Raw genomic sequence first — 23,974 nt, 5'->3', positions numbered from 1 at the left:
AATATAGTGATTTTTACAGTGGTGCATGAGGGAATATAATTTGCTTTTAATATTACTTGTTTGACTTTCATGATGTTTGCATGTGATTTGGTTATCCAATTAAACTAATTAAAAAATCATAACTCATTCAAAATTAAATATACAATAAGCTGTTTTAACGAACACATTGCTGATACACCTCTAATTTGTTCTCCATAATACTTAACAGAAGGCACCGCTTTCTGTATATAGAGCTTTTCCCCCAGTGCTTTTCCATCTTCAATTAATACAATTCATAAATATTGATCATTCCTGAACAGAATTTATGTCACAAGCGCAGTGCATCTGGGAACAGTTTCCCTTCAAGTTCAATATTAATCACATTAAAGCTGCAGGTACCACTTACTCAGCAACTTTGAATTATATAGCAAAATACTGTAAGTAAAATTGCTTTGGGCAATCTGAAATGTGGCTACTGTCATGATTCACTAAAATGCAATTCCATTGATCCCAGACATATGACACTGTATGAGGAAAGCTGTGAAAGAGGAATATGAGGGGACAAATCAAGATCAAGTTTTGTTCAGCATTCCATTTAATGAACATGAATTTTAGCATATCATTAAACATATGCTGTTGTTATTATCAATCTATGTACAGTATTGTAGTTTGAATTAAAATGAAAAGTTCACAATGTGGTCACTTACAAACCCTTCCACCTCTCGGGAGACTCATAAATATTAAAGGTCTGAAATAGCATTTATGGGGCTTTTGCTATAATAAACAAGACTATATTATTATTATTATTATTATTATTATTATCATTATTATCATTATTATTATTGTTGATTTTTAATGCACCAGAATTCTTCAGCACTGAACATTAACACTAGCTATACCCGATATAGCCTCATACCTCCCTTAACTGATGGGGGTCAATTGACCCTTTGCTTTTTCCTTCCATTGTTGACTCTTGTTTCGAGATTTAATTACATTTTTGCCAATACTAGTGTTAATCAGTGGCGTCATGATGGGGGTGCGGTCCACACCCAGGTGTCACCCTTCAATGGGTGACACCAAAAAGAGCTGCACACCCGCACCTCCATCCCATCCACGTCCGCACCCACACTCACTCCCAGGCACCAAGTAATTCAGACACCCGCCTGGCCTGCTTGTGTTCACCGCCGTGACACCGCCGGGTCCATACTGCTGCAATCTCTATAGATGCTGGCTGCAGTACGTCACTCCCCATGACTGGATCTCGTCCCTGCCGCTGAAGGAGCACCACCGGGCATTTGGTTCCTGTACCCGCTGCCGCTGGAGCTGGTAGGCTTTAAAACTAAATGACAATCTCCAGTATCTCCCCCTCCCTACCTACTTCCTATCCCACCCAGCATCTCTCAATCCCCAGTATGTCCCTCTCCCACTCTGCATCAACTCCCTCCCAGCAAAATACAATAACCTGTTTTAAAAACAAGAAGAAACAAGAAATAAGAACAAGAACACTTTCCTGTACTCTCAGCTGTTCAGATTACTCCTGAACAATAGGAGGGTCGTCAGGATCCCTTTCTTGGGTATTCCCATCAGAATTTAAGTTCTGAGGTACAAAATCCTCGTCACTACTTTCTTCATCAGATTTAGATTCCTCACCTATGGACAGGGCAGGATGAATGTTACACAGAGACTCCAAAATTTCGGCATCAGTAAGACCTCATAGTATGCTTGGCATGCTGATGCCCTGAAGCAGGCAGAAGGACTAAGTGATTTGTAAACAAAACCACATTGCTCCAATCTCAAAAAAGTTATAACCTGCTAGTGGCTGCATTATTGTGGCTCAGCTCAGCCCTGTCGGCACAGTCTGTCACTAGCACCTTCAAGGAAATGTGCTCAGTGCAACAAAGTAGAAATTGCACTTTGTCAGCTCCACAGATATTTTTCAGAATCCAGAGAGTGAGTTTTTCTCCTCCAGACATGACATAATATATGAAATTGGAAACCAAAAATGTGCAGTACGTGCAAGCAAGTAACTTCTTATGGTACTGTATAACTGCAAATAAATGCAGAGTAATTGCATACGGAAGGTCTCTTGTACCAAACATTCATGGTTTATCAGCATCAGATACAGTATTAGGACATAAATAAACATCAACAAACAAATTCATCAAATTTTCCATTGCTACTGCAAGAAAACATAGGAGCGGTCATATAAGCACTCCTGGTAAAAAGAAGTAAAAAAGCTTAAATTACAGATACTATAAATTGGAGGGTTCTGCGCACTGAGTGTCTTCATTCTATAGCTAGCTGGGGTGTGCTGCTCGTTCTGATGGGTGTTCCAACCCACCTATATGTAAATGGAGAAGCTTAGTGGATATACCACAATAAAACTGCGCTCAACCCCTAAGGTGTGTGTTTTTAGCTAACGAATGCACATCAGATGTAATAAAGGATAATGTATGAACAGACCCAAATTTGAGTTTGCACTTGGATATAGAAATCACAAAAATAACAATATGATGCAAATTAATTGTTGCGAGCCACTGTATTTATTGTATACTGGCAATCTAAAGGTGTGCGGTTAATGCCCAGGGTGGGCGATATTGTCTCTTATAAAGTTCATGCAGGTTATAATACAGACTGCGGCGTCCCACACATCTGCTGTTGAAAAGTCTTTAGGAAAAAATAATAATAATAACAAATGCTGGTGTTGGTAAAAAAAATCTTTAAAACATTCACGATGCCCTGAGCTTACGGTGGTGGCATAAGTGGGTAAAAAACGGGGTCTCCGGACTGGTTTCCTCTCTCTGCCCCTGCTGCCCGTGGTGCGTCTTTGTTCAGATGCCCCCCGGGTGCAGGTCGGTCAGAGAGGTGGACCTGTCTAGCGGCGGGGAAAGGATTCAGATGCCGCTCTGCAGAGCGGCTAGCTGCGCCTCTCCCACCGCTTACAGAGAACTCACCTGTCGCCCGCTCCAGCCACACGCCGCGCTCCGTCACCGGCTTCCTCCACTGTCTGGTATCCTAGCAGTGCTGCTGGCTTCCGGGTTGGTCCGGTCACGGTAGTGGTTCTTTCTTTGTAGTTCCACCAACGCGTTTCAACCTTTCGGTCTTCCTCTGGGAGGAACTACAAAGAAAGAACCACTACAGATTCAAAGACTTCATCAGGAAGACTCTTTCCCATGTCGAAAAGACCCGGTCACGTGACCGGACCAACCCGGAAGCCAGCAGCGCTGCTAGGAAACCAGACAGCGGAGGAAGCCAGTGACGGAGCGCGGCGTGCGGCTGGAGCGGGCGACAGGTGAGTTCTCTGTAAGCAGTGGGAGAGGCGCAGCTAGCCACTCTGCAGAGCGGCATCTGAATCCTTTCCCTGCCGCTAGACAGGTCCACCTCTCTGACCGACCTGCACCCGGGGGTCGTCTGAACAAGGACGCACCACGGGCAGCAGGGGCAGAGAGAGGAAACCAGTCCAGAGGCCCCCTTTTTTACCCCACTTATGCCACCACCTTAAGCTCAGGGCATCGTGAAGGTTTTAAAGATTTTTTACCAACACCAGCATTTGTTATTATTATTTTTTCCTAAAGACTTTTCAACAGCAGATGTGTGGGATGCCGCAGTCTGTATTATAACCTGCATGAACTTTATAAGAGACAATATCGCCCACCTGCATGAACTTTATAAGAGACAATATCGCCCACCCTGGGCATTAACCGCACACCTTTAGATTGGCCAGTATACAATAAATACAGTGGCTCACAACAATTAATTCGCATCATATTGTTATTTTTGTGATTTCTATATACAAGTGCAAACTCAAATTTGGGTCTGTTAAATTACAGATAGTTTTTGAGAAATCATTTTATCACTTTTTTATACAATCACCCAAATTATTAAAAGCCACAAAATGTCATAACCGTAAGCACCTAAAGAACAGGGCAGCGATGCTTCAAAATTTGAAAAGGGTCAATTGGCCGTCCTCTGTAAACCTAGTATTAAGGATAACTGGACATGGGGTGGGAAATTAATGTATGTCACATACTGTACATATATCTATTTACCTCTATATATCTCACACTGTCCTGATTTTTGAGAACTATTACATGCAGTCAGGGAAAATTGTGAAAGATACCCATATTAAAGATGATCTGCTTAGTCAATGACTTTCCAGGCAAAATGGAGAGAGTTGGATGGTGGATTAGATAGCTATGCCACCCTCTGCAATTATTCTGAGCTGCTAATTTTTAGGAATTTGGCAAAATTTTAAAAATAACTAATGACTCATGGTTTTAGTATAACCCCCCCCCCCCCCCCGCCCCCAAAGTGGTATGTCAAAGGATTTACAGTTCAGTTACTTTGTAATCTTTATTACAAGTTAAACTGATATCAGCACAAAAAATACTGCTCTATGGGGGTAATTCTGAGTTGATCGCAGCAGGAAATTTGTTAGCAGTTGGGCAAAACCATGTGCACTGCAGGGGATGCAGATATAACATGTGCAGAGAGAGTTAGATTTGGGTGGATTATTTTATTTCTGTGCAGGGTAAATACTGGCTGCTTTATTTTTACACGGCAAATTAGATTGCAGATTGAACACACCACACCCAAATCTAACTCTTTCTGCACATGTTAAATCTGCCTCCCCTGCAGTGCACATGGTTTTTCCCAACTGCTAACAAAATTCCTGCTGCGATCAACTTGGAATTACCCCCTATGAGTAGATGACAGATATACTTTATGGTGAGCATCTGGATAAACCTTATAATACACAGTGAACAAGCCACCCCGGTGAAACGGCTGTCTGTGCTCAGTGATGCTGAACTTTTTATAGTTCTGATCACTCTCTGGTATCCCCTGGTATTGTATGTGTCTATTGGGACTCTCTGCATTACTACCAATTAATTAATTTTTTCTTCGTTTGCTAAAGTGATCCTTAATTCTTCTTAAGATTGCCATAGACCTCAATCTTTTTTTCTTTTTCTTATAGTATGCATATGTCTCCTAGAAATTTACGTGCATAGCAGTACTTTCTACTATTTGTTTTCAAGCCTACCTAATTGTAATTTGTGCGTGTTACTTATCAGCACTACATGACTGGCTCTTCCGCTACCAAGTTATTTTATAACTCTCATTATGTAACTTAATCCATGTCCTTTTTGTCATAATCTTCTGCACACTGGTCTTATGGCTCAGCAAAGTAGCCTATTAAAATCTATTTTTTTGAGTGCATCATATTGTCTTCAAACCTTTAATTTCAATAGGTGAGCTTAACCCACCTCTCTCATCTACTTTCCGCTATAACATATAAGACAGTAGACAGCAGAAGGTGGGGTCCTCTCCCTATCCTTTACTTCACTCACCTCACCTATAATTCTGTACCCTCTCATTCAGATGCGAGACTACTCTCTGCAATGCCCGTAGTAACAGAGAATCTGCGCTATTAACTGGACAGCAGAAGTACTCTTGTTGCTCATCCTCTATTACACTCTCTCATTTGTGTCATAGTGCTTCAATTACTGCCATATTTCAGCGGCAACGCCCAATCTCATCCGATCTTGGAAGCTATGCGTTGATAAGCCTGATTAGTACCCAGTTGGGTGACCACTTGGGAATATCAGGTGCAGTAAAGATTTAACCTCTGACCACAAACAGCAGAAATGTTAGAGCAACTTCTGAATCTTAAAGTCTGTACCTAACTCTTGGCTACTCTCCCAATTACCCTAAGATCTTTACTTTAATTTTTGGCAATCTTGTTGTTTTCTTATAATTTTGTTTGGAATCAAATCCTTTAAAACGTCTTTTTATCTTAGGATCTTCTTTGTAGCAAACTTAGCCCCTACCAGGGGATTGCCAGCAGTTAATTGTCATTTCAATTGTGGCTTATATTATAATTATACTTACTTGTTCCCTCTATCTTGATCAATTAGGCAAATGGACTTCTAGCAATTAACTATCACTACAATTGTGATTTACATTTCAATTATATTTATTTGTGCCCTTTATCTTGATCAATTAGGCATATAAATGTTTTCCATATATTTTCACCATAGGTGCTCCTAATTGTTATCAGGTGTATCCTGATTATTGTTAATCAATAATTTTGAATCAGATTCTTTTTCCCTGTATGGATATTTATCCACAAATGTATTTATTAATATACTTTATGTATTTGAACACTTTTCTCTGTGGAGATTGTTACTAACATATGTATATTTGTGTATTTTAACATTTTTCTGTATCAACCCCCTTTCTTTATACTGAACTAAATTAAAAGTTAAGTTTAATAAATTTACAAATTTCAAAGTGTGCCCCAACACAGAGTCTTTCTTTTTTTCTCTTTCCTATCCAATTTATTACTGACTCTGGGAGCACCACCAACCTATAATATTTATCAGGTACCTTTATTTAAAGGATCTCTATGCTTAGTATTGTTGGTTAGTTTAACAGGTTTCTACAAGTTTTGTACAAACCCATGTTCATTGCTATAATAACTTTCCTGTGCGGAACCAAACAAAACCTTCCTGTTTACCTTATAATATACAAGGGAGATTGCGAAGGAGGAATATTAGGATACACTGGGGGAGATGTACAGTACTAATTCTAACTGTCCCCAAATCAGGAATAATCCATCTAGTCAAACTATGGGACAATCATCAAATTTGGACCATCCTTTAAAAATCAGAACACATAGCAGTTGTACTGCTTTTTTGGATCTGTCCTTGCAGCTTAATCAATTGCAACCATGCTATTAATTCTCTCTCACACAGTAATTCATTGCATCCCTGCAATCCATCCTCCTTCACTATCTCCTTCACCCCCACATTGTCATTTCATACTCCATGCTGCTATTCATCCTGCATTCTTCCCCATTCATCCATCTCCCTATGCCTCTTCAGGCGCTTTTAATTTACCCTAAATAAATTGTAGTTATCCATGTCATTTATGTGTCTATCCATTCAATTCTTCCTCTTGTTTTGTTCCTCCTTGATGTGATGTGTCAGATCCAAATCACTGTCAGACTGGGAGTGTACTAATATGGGGATGATGTTTTTCATGGTCTAATGGCACTGTCTGCTGTACAAAGGCAACATCTTGTATTGGGGCCCCTATGAGTTCAGGCTGGACCAATCAGTCAGGTCTCTGATGCAGACCCCCTTAAATCATGAGTCCATATTAAAATGAATCTGTGTGTGTGTGTGTATATAATATATATATATATATATATATATATATATATACATACATAAACATATATATTCACAGTAGTATAAGAGATCAATCTCCAGGCTTCTTCATTTAAGAGCAAGAGATTTATTACACACATCAGTATGGCTAAAGACAGTGTTGATGTTTTGGGTCTCGCAGGACCCTTTGTCAATACCATAGATTGCACCAGCAAACTATTCCTATCACTTGTGCAAAGAAATAACATAAAAATATATATGGTGTCTTCGGAATGTGTTGCCCCTTTAAATTTAATTGCTAATCATTTCTTCCAGTGGCGCACCCAGGGGGGGTTTCCGGGCACCCAGAAACCGCCCTCCATCAAAAATTTTTTTTTTTTTAGCTGCATGAGTATTATTAATGGCTGTCTAGCGTCCTCGGCAGCCTGCTGTCTTCCTGGTGGCACTTGTAAGTGCTTAATAAAAGTTTACTTTATTTTAATTATAGTACATATATATCCATGTGCATACATATATACACACTGTCACAACTGAGGGCCTGAGCTGACGGGAGGCAGCCTCAGTTGTAGGGGCTGAGATGTACCGGAACCTGGGAGGTTGTATCAGACCCCTGGTAACATGAATAGTAACTGCCCGAAGGCGTGACCACGAACACTTGGATAAAAGTCAATGATGTTTATTATGACAACTCCGCAACACAGCAGCAGTAAAAGAAAATGTAAAAGTCAGCAAAGAATAAATACAGTTCCTGGGTACTACAGGATGGCAGGAGCCACAGGGCACTGGTAGTGTGAGATAGTTCTTATAATCTTCTAGATGGAAAGTCCTTACCAGGCCCGACTGTAGCAATGGAGATAATCCAGGATTGTACCAGCTGGTGTTCCAGGAAAAGCTGGGTTGCTGAAGATAAAATGGCTGCTGTGGATACTGGCTGGAACCAGACTGTTGTTAGCACGGAGTGGATACTGGCTGGAACCAGTTAAATAATAAATGAACTTGGGAGCGATGAAATATGAGCTGAAATGTAGAACTTGAGAGCGGAGAAATAATAATACCGGTGGAGAGTGGTAAAGTGTAGAAAGGACACCGGCCCTTTAAGAGAAGCTGTACTCTGCTGGAAGCTGGGCTGGAAGCAGGTAATGTTGTAGCTGGAAACAGATGAATCCACAATGGATTGGAGAGTCAGGCTACACCGCAGGTGGAATGCTGGTGCGGGTCTCTATGGTGGAAGTCTTGAGACAGGAGCTGGAACCTGGAAGACAATCACAGGAGAGAGACAAACAGGAACTAGGTTTGACAACCAAAGCACTGACGCCTTCCTTGCTCAGGCACAGTGTATTTATACCTGCAGCAAGGAAGGGATTGGCTAGGCAATTATGCAGATTAACAATACTGACAACAGATTGGAGTAAATGATCAGCTGACAGAATCCAAGATGGCTGCGCCCATGCAGACACTTGGAGGGAAGTTTGGTTTGTAATCCATTTGGTAATGAAAACAGCAATGGCGGCGCCGGCCACTGGAGACAGGAGGCGCCAGGCTGACAGATGCACATCCAACCACGCGGACACAGCGGAGGCCGCGGCTGACGTAATCGCCACTCAGACACTCTGCATGCAGAAGTTCAGGGACGGCGGCGGAGGCCGCGGGAGACGCCATGCCAGGTGTAATATGGCGTTTACTGTGACAGTGTCCCAGAGTGACAGGAGAGGATACAGGAATGTACACATCAGGATAACAGATGGGATCCGGTCCTGGAGCGCTGAGCCAGCCTTAGGAGGCATCTGATGGGTAAGAAATGGCGTCCAGATACCCGGATCGTGACAGCACCCCCCCCTTTAGGAGTGGCCCCAGGACACTTCTTTGGCTTTTGAGGAAACTTGGAATGGAATCTCCGGACCAAGGCAGGAGCATGGACATCAGAAGCATTGGTCCATGAACGTTCCTCAGGGCCATAACCCTTCCAGTCAATAAGATATTGTAGTTGACCATAACGGTGACGTGAGTCCAGGATCTTGGCTACTTCATACTCAACGCCTCGTTGAGTTTGGACTTTCGGAGTTGGAGGAAGTGAGGAATGAAACCGATTCAAGATCAGCGGTTTCAACAGGGAAACATGGAATATCCTGGGTATTTTTAAGAAGGGAGGCAACTGAAGTCTGTAAGCAACAGGATTGATGACTTGTTCAATCTTGAAAGGACCGATATAGCGAGGTGCAAACTTCATACTGGGAACTCTTAACCTCAAATTCTTCGTGGATAACCATACCCGATCACCCACCTTGAGAGCAGGAACTGCTCGACGCTTCTTATCCGCAAACTTCTTGTACCTGAACGATGCCTTGAGCAGAGCTGATCGTACCCTCTTCCAGATATTGGCAAACTGATGCAAGGTGATATCCACTGCGGGAACAGAAGTTGCTGGAAGCGGTTGGAACTCAGGGACTTTAGGGTGGAATCCAAAGTTAGTGAAGAATGGTGTTGAAGCAGATGAAGAATGATACTGGTTGTTATGACAGAACTCGGCCCAGGGAAGTAATTGAACCCAGTCATCTTGAGAGGAGGACACATAGATGCGGAGGAAGGCCTCCAAGTCCTGATTCACCCTCTCGGTTTGACCATTGGTCTGAGGATGGTAAGCCGTAGAAAACTTTAGCTTGACTTGGAGGACTTGACATAAACTTCGCCAGAATTTGGCTGTGAATTGAACTCCTCGATCTGAGATAATTTCTTCAGGAAGACCGTGGAGTCGGAAGATCTCTTGTATGAATACTTGAGCCAACTTGGAAGCTGACGGAAGACCGGTGAGAGGAATGAAGTGTGCCATCTTGGTGAACCGGTCAACTACCACCCAGATGGTATTGAACTTGTTGCACATGGGTAAATCTGTAATAAAATCCATCGACAAATGGGTCCAAGGTCGACGGGGAACAGATAGTGGAACCAGTTGCCCCGCAGGCGACTGGCGGGATACCTTATGTTGAGCACACTTTGGGCAAGATGCAATAAACTCCAAGACGTCCTTTTTCAGAGTTGGCCACCAATAGGACCTAGAGATAAACTCCAGGGTTTTTTGGATACCTGTATGTCCGGCAAAACGGGAAGCATGGGCCCAATGCATGAGCTTCTTCCTTAGCATCGGTTTCACAAAACTTTTCCCTGATGGGGGCGTAGAGTCCATCCCTACCGTGGAGAATGCCAACGGATTTATAATAGGATGCTTGTCTGAAGACTCTGACTCATTTTCTTGCTCCCATGAGCGGGAAAGGGCATCGGCCTTGCGATTCTGAGAGCCCGGACAGAACTGGAGTTTAAAATCGAACCTGGAAAAGAAAAGTGCCCATCTGGCCTGACGAGGGTTGAGACATTGTGCGCCTTTCAGATATAAAAGGTTCTTGTGGTCTGTAAGTATGGTGATTGAATGAGAAGCTCCCTCCAACAGATACCTCCACTCTTCTAGAGCGAGCTTGATGGCTAGCAACTCCTGGTCGCCAATGGCATAGTTGCGCTCAGCTGGAGAGAACTTCCGGGAGAAGAAACTGCAAGGGTGTAAATGGCCATCTTTAGCCCACTGAGATAACACCGCTCCTACTCCAACGGAGGAGGCATCCACCTCTAAGATGAAAGGAGAGTCGATGTCAGGCTGTTTCAGAACAGGCGCAGAGATGAACCTTTGTTTTTTTAAAGATGAAATGCTTGCATGGCTTCTTCAGACCACTTGGACGGGTTAGCACCCTTCTTAGTGAAAGCAGTAATAGGCGCCACAATGGTGGAAAAGTCTCGTATAAACTTTCGGTAATAGTTGGCGAACCCTAAGAACCTCTGGACCCCTTTGAGGGTTAAGGGTACCGGCCAATTCTGGATTGCTTGTAGTTTCTCAGGATCCATCTCTAGTCCGGAACCGGACACAATGTACCCTAGAAACGGAATGGACTTGACTTCAAAGACGCATTTCTCTAATTTGCAATAGAGATGATTGACACGGAGACGGGACAGAACCTCTTTAACCCAAAAACGATGTTCCTCTAAATCGTTGGCAAAAATGAGGATATCGTCTAGATAGACCACGACATGACGGTATAGAATGTCTCTGAAGATCTCATTGACAAAATGCTGGAAGACAGCTGGAGAATTGCTCAATCCGAAGGGCATGACGAGGTACTCATAATGTCCGTCACGGGTGTTAAAGGCGGTCTTCCACTCGTCACCCTCACGGATCCGGATGAGATTGTATGCACCTCTCAAGTCCAGCTTTGTAAAGATGGTAGCTCCGCTAACTCTGTCAAAGAGCTCAGTAATCAGGGGTAAAGGATAACGGTTCTTGATGGTAATGTCGTTCAAACCTCTGTAGTCGATGCACGGCCGCAGACCACCATCTTTCTTTTTTACAAAAAAGAAGCCTGCGCCGGATGGGGAAGAAGAAGGTCGAATGAACCCCTTTGCTAGGTTCTCTTTAATGTATTCCTCCATAGAATGCGTCTCAGGCAGAGACAACGGATAAGTTCGGCCTCGAGGTGGAACCTTCCCTGGAACGAGATCAATCGGGCAGTCCCATTCTCTATGAGGAGGAAGGATATCAGCAGAAGCTTTACTGAACACATCCGTGAAATCTTGATATGGAGGAGGTGGAACATCAGACGACCTGGGGGAGGAAGAACAGACAGGCAATACTTTAAACAAACATGTCTCAGCACAGGAGGAACCCCATGCCAGGATTTGCGTAGTCGTCCAATCAATTGTAGGATTGTGAAGACGGAGCCATGGAAGGCCCAGGACCACAGGATGTGTGGCTCTTGGAATCACTAAAAAAGAAATAAGTTCGGAATGAAGAACTCCCACTCTCAGACGAACTGGTAGAGTCCTTAAAGAAATGACTGCATCAAAAATTTTGCTGCCATCCACGGCAGTTAAAGAAATGGACGAAGGAAGTCTCTCGGTGGGTAGGGACCACCGTTTAACATAGGCTTCGGTAATAAAGTTCCCAGCTGCTCCGGAATCAAGGAGGGCAATGACGTTCCGATAACGTTGAGCAACTTGAAGCGAGACTGGGAGATTACAATCTTGAGGAGATGGAGAGGAGATCATTACTCCTAGCCGGCCCTCTCCTTGGGGAGCTAGGATTTGGAGTTTCCCGGACGTTTGGGACAGGCATTAATGGTGTGAGACGGAGCTGCACAATAAAGACAGAGAGACTCGGAGAGACGTCTTCGGCGCTCAGCAGGAGTTAAACGGGAACGGCCAATTTGCATGGGCTCATCTTTAGTTGGTGACAGTTGGCGAGGAGGAGGAGCAGAAGATTTTGGAGCAGATGATCTTCCACGCTCAGTTGCTCTCTCTCTGAAACGTAAATCAACTTTCGTGCAGAGTGAGATTAGCTCATCTAACTTAGAGGGTAAGTCTCTGGTAGCTAACTCATCTTTAATACGCTCAGATAAGCCATGCCAGAATGCAGCATACAGGGCCTCGTCGTTCCATGCCAGTTCGGATGCCAGGATCTGGAACTGTATCAGATATTGTCATACAGTACGTGACCCCTGGCGTAAACGGAGAATCTCGGATGAAGCTGAGGTTACCCGGCCTGGCTCGTCAAAGATGCGCCTGAATGTTGACACGAAGGCAGTGTAGGAAGATAGCAGGGTGTCGGACCTCTCCCATAACGGTGATGCCCAATCAAGGGCTGAGCCACTGAGAAGAGAAATAATGTAGGCAATTTTTGTACGGTCACTGGGAAAATTGCCAGGTTGTAGCTCAAACTGAATCTCACACTGGTTGAGAAATCCCCTGCAGAATCTTGGAGATCCGTCAAATTTTGCTGGCGTTGGAAGATGAAGACGTGGAGCAGAAATGGGTAAGGTGGGTGGGGTTATAACTGGAGTCACTGTGGTTGACGCACCAGAAGCGCCTGATCCACGGAGAGTTGTCTGAATCCCATCCAGCCGAGTAGAGAGATCCTGGAGACAGCGGATGATGTGGCCCTGTGCAGCCTCCTGATGTTCTAGTCGGGCTGCCAGTTATTGCATCGGCCTGGCCGCTTGATCCTGGTCTCCGGCTGGATTCATTAGGTCAGTGCTTACTGTCACAACTGAGGGCCTGAGCTGACGGGAGGCAGCCTCAGTTGTAGGGGCTGAGATGTACCGGAACCTGGGAGGTTGTATCAGACCCCTGGACATGTAAGTAACATGAATAATAACTGCCCGAAGGCGTGACCACGACAACTTGGATAAAAGTCAATGATGTTTATTATGACAACTCCGCAACACAGCAGCAGTAAAAGAAAACGTAAAAGTCAGCAAAGAATAAATACAGTTCCTGGGTACTACAGGATGGCAGGAGCCACAGGGCACTGGTAGTGTGAGATAGTTCTTATAATCTTCTAGATGGAAAGTCCTTACCAGGCCCGACTGTAGCAATGGAGATAACCCAGGATTGTACCAGCTGGTGTTCCAGGAAAAGCTGGGTTGCTGAAGATAAAATGGCTGCTGTGGATACTGGCTGGAACCAGACTGTTGTTAGCACGGAGTGGATACTGGCTGGAACCAGTTAAATAATAAATGAACTTGGGAGCGATAAAATATGAGCTGAAATGTAGAACTTGAGAGCGGAGAAATAATAATACCGGTGGAGAGTGGTAAAGTGTAGAAAGGACACCGGCCCTTTAAGAGAAGCTGTACTCTGCTGGAAGCTGGGCTGGAAGCAGGTAATGTTGTAGCTGGAAACAGATGAATCCACAATGGATTGGAGAGTCAGGCTACACCGCAGGTGGAATGCTGGTGCGGGTCTCTATGGTGGAAGTCTTGAGACAGGAGCTGGAACCTGGAAGACAATCACAGGAGAGAGACAAACAGGAACTAGGTTTGACAACCAAAGCACTGACGCCTTCCTTGCTCAGGCACAGTGTATTTATACCTGCAGCAAGGAAGGGATTGGCTAGGCAATTATGCAGATTAACAATACTGACAACAGATTGGAGTAAATGATCAGCTGACAGAATCCAAGATGGCTGCGCCCATGCAGACACTTGGAGGGAAGTTTGGTTTGTAATCCATGTGGTAATGAAAACAGCAATGGCGGCGCCGGCCACTGGAGACAGGAGGCGCCAGGCTGACAGATGCACATCCAACCACGCGGACACAGAGGAGGCCGCGGCTGACGTAATCGCCACTCAGACACTCTGCATGCAGAAGTTCAGGGACGGCGGCGGAGGCCGCGGGAGACGCCATGCCAGGTGTAATATGGCGTTTACTGTGACAGTGTCCCAGAGTGACAGGAGAGGATACAGGAATGTACACATCAGGATAACAGATGGGATCCGGTCCTGGAGCGCTGAGCCAGCCTTAGGAGGCATCTGATGGGTAAGAAATGGCGTCCAGATACCCGGATCGTGACACACACATGTATATACATACATATAAACACACACACACATATGATATATATACATGCGTCTATACGTGTACTGTATGTATATATATATATATGTATGCATGTTTAATATGCTATGTGTATATGTATTGTATGTATATATATATATATATATATATATGTGTGTGTGTGTGTGTGTATATAAATACAGTATATATATGTGTGTGTAGATAGATAAATAGATAGATAGATATATGCATACATCCCAACTCTCCCGATTTTCGCGGGACAGTCCCATTTTTTGGGGACTGTCCCGCTGTCCCACCCGCGGGCCGCAGTGTCCCGCGGTGGGGGGTGGCAGTTGGGAGGCTCTGTCTCTCACTGCCCTGCTTAGCAGAGCAGCGGTGAATAGATGCTGTGTGCATGCGCACAGCATCTATTTACTGGAGTCAGAGGGAGAGGGGGCATGCCAGCGGCTCACAGAGCGCTGGGCATGCCCCCTTAGTGATGAAAATGGGGGAGTGGCTCGCGACCGCAGGTCCTCTGCGAAGCCACGCCCCTTTTCTTAGGTCACACCCCTTTTCCGGAGCACGTGTGTCCCACCTTCCAGTTATTAAAAGTTGGGAGGTATGTATATATACACACAGACACACTAGTTTTACGGACCCAGCATATGCTGGGTCACCTCAGTCCCCACCCCCGTGCTTGGCTCCACCCAGTTCTGGAAACTCCACCATGCAAATCCTGCATCTGCCACTGATTTCTTCTATGCAATGTCCTACTGAAACCATTTTGCAACTATATTATTCTATTCCTGCAACTTATCATCACTTCTTTAAAGTGATCTATCAAGACAGTGAATAAAAATCAGCTTGCATTTCTCAGAGCAAAGAGCAACAGATAATTTGTGTTCTCTACTACACTGCCGCTGCCAAACTTTAAAAGAAACTGTTCCCAGATGGTACAAGGGCATTTATATAAAACTAAGGTGAAACGAAGAAAGATTTTTTGCAGCAACCTTAATTCTGTCTAGAAAGCAGTAACCTGTACGTGATTATTAAGTGATTCACATTTTTTTGTTGCATTTAAAATAATGAAAGCTCTGTGCATCACATATCCCCTGTGATCTTCCATACAAGCTATCCACCTGCAGGGCTAAACTGAACAACTGGTATAATAAGCACCATTCACAGTTTTTCCCTCAGTCACATACAGTACTGTACTCTATACTTTTTAAGCCAGTGCTGAAAACGTGTTCTCAAAGGGGGTCATTCCGAGTTGTTCGCTCGCAAGCTGCTTTTAGCAGCTTTGCACACGCTAAGCCGCCGCCCTCTGGGAGTGAATCTTAGCTTATAAAAAGTGCGAACGAAAGATTAGCAGAATTGCGAATAGACACTTCTTAGCAGTTTCTGAGTAGCTCCAGACTTACTCGCCATCTGCGATCATTTCAGTCAGTTTCGTTCCTGGTTTGACGTCACAAACACACCCAGCGTTCGCCCAGACACTCCTCCGTTTCTCCAGCCACTCCCGCGTTTTTCCCAGAAATGGTAGCGTTTTTTCACACACACCCATAAAACGGCCAGTTTCCGCCCAGAAACACCCACTTCCTGTCAATCACATTACAATCACCAGAACGAAGAAAAAACCTCGTAATGCCGTGAGTAAAATTCCTAACTGCATAGCAAATTTACTTGGCGCAGTCGCACTGCGGACATTGCGCATGCGCATTAGCGACTAATCGCTCCTTTGCGAGAAAAAATTAACGAGCGAACAACTCGGAATGACCCCCAAAATAAAGAAAAATGTCTTTATTATATTTTACACATTTTAAGCATGTAAAATATTTGTATTCATGTTTTTCAGTTTGCATTGTATATTAAGTCGTATGACAGATTTTGAAAACTGAAGTCTCATTAAGTTCACTTCTCTCTTCATGCCCAGGTACAGTAAGGGGGAAGCTGTTATGTTAGTAGGGACATATTGGGCACTAGACTGTGCTTCGCATGGGCAGTGTATGGCAGGCATTTTGTTGTATGACAATTAGGCCTCGCATGGCCAGATAGAATATATTATGTACAGATGGGTCCACGTTTATCTTGACCTTTAATAGGATTAACTGAGACTGGCCAGTCAGACCTTATCCCCTGCTGTAATGACGTAATCCCCTGCTGTATTGTTCTCTGTATTGTATTGCAGCTGAAAACAATAGATGAAGGGTTTATGCTAATAAATCATGTTGTGCCCAGGTGCAGAAAACTAGTCAAGATAACCATGGACCCATTTGTATGGATCTACTTTGGGTATGGTGCTATTGTGCTGGGCACAGTAATATGGAAGGCATAAGTTTTCTTATACTGACAATTTATAGCAAATATAAGACTAAAGAGGACCACAAGTCATGTACATGGCGCTGGTGTACAATAGAATGTTATCCTGAAAACTTGATAGGGCATACTGGCAATAGGGCTGATGGGTATGACGCATTACTGTACATAAGACTTAAGGTAGTATGTGTCAGATATAGGACTGGAGTGCAATATACCAGGCACAAAACTCTGGTAGGCATGAGGATATGCTGGGTAGAGGCAGCTTACAATGAGGCTGATTTATTTGAATTACTGTATCACAGTGTATGAAGGGCATCTGAATGAGGTGTACAGTCAGGAGCGTCGGAATGGGGGGCAAGGGGGTAGCATGACCCCCCAAAACTTGACAGAGGCGCAGGCACTGGGAAGGGGGAGCGCTTACTGGCAGATCACCACGGAGACTCCAGTCCTACTTTGGACAGTCTGCCATCGCTGTGTGTTGCCCATGTCCTGTGTCCTGGCCGGCACTTCACAATGATGCATTACTGGGAGGAGGCGTGCCCATGCTGAGCCTGCTGGGACATTCCCGCCTCCTCCCAGTAATGCTTCTGTGTGAAGAGCCAGCCAGGACACAGGACATGGGCAACGCAGCAGGGGCAGACTGTCCAAAGTAGGACTGAAGTTTCCACGGTGATCCGCCGGTAAGCGCTCTGCGCATTGGGTGTAATCGTTGGGGAGCACCAAAAAATTTTTTCACGCCCCACCAGCCATACAACCTTGTGGCACCCCTGTGGACAGTATATGGTGGAATAGATCATGAAGCTGAGCACAGAACTGTATGTGATTAGCAGGGAACTGTGGTAGATAATAGGCTCATTATGTGAGCACAGGGCTTTAGCCCAAATGTATTAAGCTTTAAAGTGGAGACAGATAAAGGGGTCTATTTACTAAACCTTGGATGGAGATAAAGTAGACAGCGATAAAGTTCTAGCCAATCAGCTCCTGAGATGTTACCACCTGTGCTTAAAAAATGGCAGATAGAAGCTATTTGGCTTGTCATTTTTCACTCTTTACCTGTCTCCACTTTATCTCTTGTTAAAGCTTAATACATTTGGGCCAAAACATGACACTGTTATACAGGGTAAGAGGCTGCAATGGTGGGCATTGTTCTGCCATGCACATTATTTAAGGTTTACCATGCAGAACATGTTACGTACTTAGGGGGTAATTCAGAGTTAATCACAGCAGCAAATTTGTTAGCAATTGGGCAAAACCATGTGCACTGCAGGTGTGGCAGATATAAAATGTGCAGAGAGAGTTAGATTTGAGTGGGTTATATTGTTTCTGTGCAGGGTAAATACAGGCTGCTTTATTTTTACACTGCAATTTAGATTTCAATTTGAGCACACCCCACCCAAATCTAACTTTCTCTGCACATGTTTTATCTGCCCCCCCCCCCTGCAGTGCACACGGTTTTGCCCAACTGCTAACAAATTTGCTGCTGCAATCTTCTCTCAATTACCCCCTTAGTTTGTTCTACAGTGTGTAGTTCTGTACATGCACTATGCTATGTAAAGTGCACCAATTCTATCCAATTATCATTGCAAGAGGATGCTATTCAGGGCTGGACTGGCCCGCGGAAGTACAGTACAGAGGGAACCCCCGGTGGGCCCTACTGCCTGGCATCCCCTCTCCTTGGGATCAGGTTCCAAACTAATATACAATGTATATATATATATATATATATAGGTACAGAGGTATATAGGGGGTGATTCCGAGTTGTTCGCTCGTTGCTGATTTTCGCTATATTGCGATTAGTCGCTTACTGCGCATGCGCAAGGTTCGCAGAGCGCATGCGCTTAGTTATTTTACAGAAAAGTTAGGTATTTTACTCACGGCATAACAAGGATTTTTCATCGTTCTGGTGATCGTACTGTGATTGACAGGAAGTGGGTGTTTCTGGGCGGAAACTTGCCGTTTTCTGGGCGTGTGCGAAAAAACGCTGGCGTTTCTGGGAAAAATGCGGGAGTGTCTGAAGAAATGGGGGAGTGTCTGGGCGAATGCTGGGTGTGTTTGTGACGTCAAACCAGTAACGAAACTGACTGAACTGATCGCAATGGCTGAGTAAGTCTGAAGCTACTCAGAAACTGCTAAGAAATTTCTATTCGCAATTCTGCGAATCTTTCGTTCACAATTCTGCTAAGCTAAGATACACTCCCAGAGGGCGGTGGCTTAGCATGTGCAATGCTGCTAAAAGCAGCTAGCGAGCGAACAACTCGGAATGAGGGCCATAGGCGGCACTCAGCAGACTTGAATCAGAAGGTTAAGTGAAATTAATTTTATTAGCCACAAGCCGACATGTTTCGGAGAATACTCTCTGTCCTCAGGGCCAGTCGACTGGCCCTGAGGACGGAGAGTAGTCTCCGAAACATGTCGGCTTGTGGCTAATAAAATTAATTTCGCTTAACCTTCTGATTCAAGTTTGCTGAGTGCCGCCTATATACCTCTGTACCTGCATTGTGGAGTTAGCATGCTCCACGAGGAAGGCACTGCAGCAATTACAACATTAAGGATTTGAGTGCCGGATACACCACCTCTTCTCTCTCTCTCTCTATATATACATCAATATGTGATGTTTTTCCTTGGTGCGCTATATCCTTGGTGCGCTATATCCTTTTAAAGCAACCAAAAAGGTTGCGCTTTACTGAATTCTTGAACCCCTAAAGAAGTGGATTCTGATGAAACCCATAGGGTCATCAAGTATGGACCCTTAAATAGTGGCATTGTCACCCTCCCAAGAGCTCACACCTTTTTGAGGTGAGGGAGGGTATTGTTTACCACCAAGATCACTTTTGTAGGGACCGTTTATGTTTCTATGTTTTTGCCAATTGTAATCGAACCAGTGCATACTATTTTATGTATTTTTTATAAATTCAAATATTGTTAACCACTAATTCAGCTTTTGGGCTTCTATTTGTTGGGTGATTTTTTGGTGTGAGGGTATGTCATTATAGGTACCCCTATTCCATACCTCAGAGACAAAGTCTACCAATACTGGTTCTGTACATTTTGTAACTGGATATAACACACCAAGGAAAAACATCACATATTGCTATCACATTATTGGTTCCTGCTAACAGAGATTCCTCCTGTGGTGCTGCTAAGAGAAGTGTGCAGATTAAGGACATTTCTTTTGTATTTGATATATAGAGAGATATAAATACATTATACAGAGTGGTGTATCTATAATGCATGCAGTGTGTTGTTTGGTGCACATGGGCCCTTTGGTCCAGAAGGGGCCCACACTGCACCCATTTCTCCTATAGTTAACTTTCTGGCATCCATCGATGTCCATGTGTGGGCCCACTCCTCTCCCAAGTCCCATAGCCGGAAGCGCTGTTAGCTCTCTGAGAGAGCAGTGGAGACTCTGGCACAATGCCAGAGTCTACAGCATATGCTCAGGTCTCCAAAAAAATGGCACTCTGCCATAGTCTTTAGTGCTCACTCAGAGCACTAACAGCGCCGCCGCTGCAGACTAGATATGCTGCAGATAAGGTACGCCCGTGATTATACATATATTACTGCACAGGCCTATGATGTATTTACTACAGTGCATTGCTGTCATTGATCTGGTACATTAATTTGCATGCATTATCAGTATTTACTATACATATTTATCAAGGGGCCTAGCCCATGCACTCTCTAATGATTAGGAAAACCAATGGGGTGGCTGGCCACACCCCTCTGTAGACTGGCTACAGCCTTAAACAAGGGGCACCTATCACTGCATTCCCCCGGAGGGCTCTTCATGCCCAAGTCTGACACTGATGCTATTTACTTTTACCAATATTGTACACCACCAATCCTACACTTTGTAATAATAATAATAATAATAATAATAATAATAATAATTTTATTCATATAGCGCTCTTTCTCCAATAGGACTCAAGGAGCTTAACAGATACATAGCATAATATAGTACAGAAAATAATGAAGTACAGAACAGCTTTTCATAAAATACAGAAGCATGGAGATACTTGTTAGGTTCCTGGTGCTCAGAACAAGGGAGATGTTCATGAAGTGAGTCCAGAGCACCAGGACGTAACGCTGGGAAAGGGGAATGGAAAGGGAATAGGCCCCTGGCGCCCTAACTCTGTTGTCTCACCCGTGCTGTCAGAAATCCCTTGCGAGACTATGGTTTCTTGAGCCCTTGGCAGCCGCGTTTGAAGGGCGGATTATGTCTGCCCAACTCCGATGCCCCCCGGTCTTAGTGAGAGACAAAGGGAAATCCGAGACAGGATGATAACAAGAGGCCCTCTAACTAAGCAAACAGGCCAGGGGCTACAAGCTAACTAAAAACCTAAAGTATGTGCGGAGAAACCGCCAAAGGAAAAGAACAACAAAGGAAATGCTGATCACACGCCGACACAATACCTTTGTGTACCGGCGGTGACAGCATAAGCAGAACCCTCTGCAAAACACCAGGGACAGAAACAATAATGGAATACAGCGGCCTAGGCCAACGGACGCGGCAGAGCCGCTACTCACGGAACCGGTACGAATACTGGCAAACGAACAGGAACCCTCAATGATGCCGACACACACTCTCAGAACTGGAGGACAGGCAGAATCCCAAACGACAGACCGGTGGACACCAAGAAACCAGGAACTTGACCAGGGATAGGCAAAGCCACTGGACATCAGGGCAGGAACGCCTCACAGCAGGACACGGGCTCAGACACAGGAATCGACACAGGGACTGACACAGGAATCAACACAGGAAGCAGCTAGACAGATACTGCTATACAGGAGCTCAGGGACTGGCAGGAACCAGCACAGACTTCAAGCAGACTGAAAACCAAGAAATATCACCAGCATCTGTGAATTGCAGACAGCCAGCATATAACAGAGAGGCCTAATTAATAATCCCATGCAGCTGCCCTGTTGCATGACTCTAAACTGACAAGATGCAATTAGCAGCCAGGTGAGGCTGAACACATGGGAACAAGCTGCAATTACACAGACTCACCAGCGGCAGCAGACAAGAGTATTCTAAAACAGAGCAATGGGAAATCCTGGCATGCAAGACAACTTTATAAACATAAAATAGGAATGAACCACTACCTGTGGTTCATAACAGTATCCCCTCCTTAAGGGTGAGCTCCGAGCACCCCATGACACCCACGGGTAACATAAACAGAAGTATAACATAAAATACAGAACAAAAATGCAAAACAGGAATGAGCCACAGCCGTGGCTCATAACATTACCCCCCCCCCCTTGAGGAGGGGTCAAAAGACCCCAAAATTCAGACTATCCAGAACAAGGGATACAAAAAAAAACCTGACACACTGGTCTAACAGACAAGAAAACAAAAAACAAGCTGTAGCAACAACTTGTAACAGTGCCCTCCCCTTGATGGTGGCCACTGGACACAAGACAAGGGAAAAAAAAATCTTTTTTTTTTTTATCAAGGCAAGAGTCAAAAATTATTTCTTTTTCTTCTTCTTCTTTTTACAAAGCTCTTTAGGTCTGACCAAGGTAATTCCCCAAACATTGTCTGAACTGATGGTACCACCCAGCAAGGCTGCGTTCAAATCAGAGACAGTTCTCTTACCCTTGGGAGCTGAACTTTCTGGTAAAGTACTATTATTAGAAGAAGAAGTCAAAAAAGCACATCCTGCAGTCAAAACAACGGGCTGGGACTCTTGTGCCAAGTTTACAGTATTTGGTGGACTCTCAGCAGACAAGACGGGTGACTTAGAGGAACCTGAACCAATTTCTTTGGAACCATATCTTTTAATAATTGCATCACAGAATGCTAGGGGATCCTGAAGAATGGGATCTTCAGCTTTCATTAGGCTGGTCGCCCACTCAAAAGGCTCTCCTCTAAAAGAATAAATCAGATAGAGCCCAAGGTTTTCTGAAGTGATGCCCAGAAATGGTCTAGACAACATAATAGTGTAATAGTGTTTGAAAAGCGCCAGAAATTGGGCTAAGTCCCCATCAAAGGTTATGGATGTTGAGATATCAGAGTCAGGATCTGTTTCCTTCTCATCTGACTGACTGGAGTGCTTTACTAGGACCTGGTCACTATTGACCTTACTCGAGGCTGAGACTCTCTGAACCCCACCCGGGGCAGTTGCTTTCTGAACCCCACCTGGGGCTGAGACTTTCTGAACCCCACCCGGGGCAGTGACTTTCTGAACCCCACCCGGGGCAGTGACTTTCTGAACCCCACCTGGGGCAGTGACTTTCTGAACCCCACCCGGGGCAGTGACTTTCTGAATCCCACCCGGGGCAGTGACTTTCTGAACCCCACCCGGGGCAGTGACTTTCTGAACCCCACCCGGGGCAGTGACTTCCGGGAACCCCGCTGGGGCAGTGGCCTCCGGGAACCCCGCTGGTGCAGTGGCCTCCGGGAACCCCGCTGGGGCAGTGGCCTCCGGGAACCCCGCTGGGGTCAGCACCTCGGATTCTTTTACTGGGACCGGGCCGTTGGCCTCCCTGACTGGGATCAGGCCATCGGCCTCCCTCTCTGAGTCGATAATTATCGAAAGTTCTCCCGGGACTATGACTTCCGGGACTTTTGCTGAAGCAATAACGTTCAGATCCTCCACTAATGCTATGCTTCTTAAGTTCTTTCCTGTGGAAGCGACTTCTAGACCCTTCTTTGGGGCTGCGTCTCTCGAGACCCCACTTGGGGATATTACTTCAAAGATCCCTTCTGGGGTTTTGCTTCTCGAGTTCCCTTCAAGAACTATGGTTTTAGAGACCCTTTCTAGGGTTGCGCTCTTCAAGTCCCTACCTGGGGTAACAGCTTCTGAGACCCCTTCTGGTATGGACACCTGAACTACAATATTTGATGTCCCTCTATAAGCTTGGGCATCGGGTACCGCACCAGCACTCTGGGCATCGGGTACCGCACCAGCACTCTGGGCATCGGGTACCGCACCAGCACTCTGGGCATCGGGTACCGCACCAAGATCCTGAGCTACGGGCACCACTCCAGGACCCTGGGCTACGGGCACCACTCCAGGACCCTGGGCTACGGGCACCACTCCAGGACCCTGGGCTACGGGCACCACTCCAGGACCCTGGGCATCGGGCACCACTCCAGGACCCTGGACATCGGGCACCACTCCAGGACCCTGG

At 45.0% G+C, this 23,974-nt stretch overlaps 1 protein-coding gene and 1 pseudogene across 1 annotated transcript in view; both read left to right on the top strand.

Annotated features, from left to right (window-relative positions):
• The window catches only part of IL1RAPL1 (interleukin 1 receptor accessory protein like 1), a 1,997,981-nt gene that overhangs the window by 1,723,757 nt on the left and 250,250 nt on the right, over positions 1 to 23,974 (top strand). The window lies entirely within an intron of this gene.
• On the top strand, positions 5,479 to 5,597 carry LOC135052651 (5S ribosomal RNA; annotated as a pseudogene).

This window comes from Pseudophryne corroboree, chromosome 2 (assembly GCF_028390025.1).
Source record: "Pseudophryne corroboree isolate aPseCor3 chromosome 2, aPseCor3.hap2, whole genome shotgun sequence".
NCBI classification, from domain to species: domain Eukaryota; kingdom Metazoa; phylum Chordata; class Amphibia; order Anura; family Myobatrachidae; genus Pseudophryne; species Pseudophryne corroboree.
This window is presented reverse-complemented; position numbering and strand designations above follow the sequence as displayed.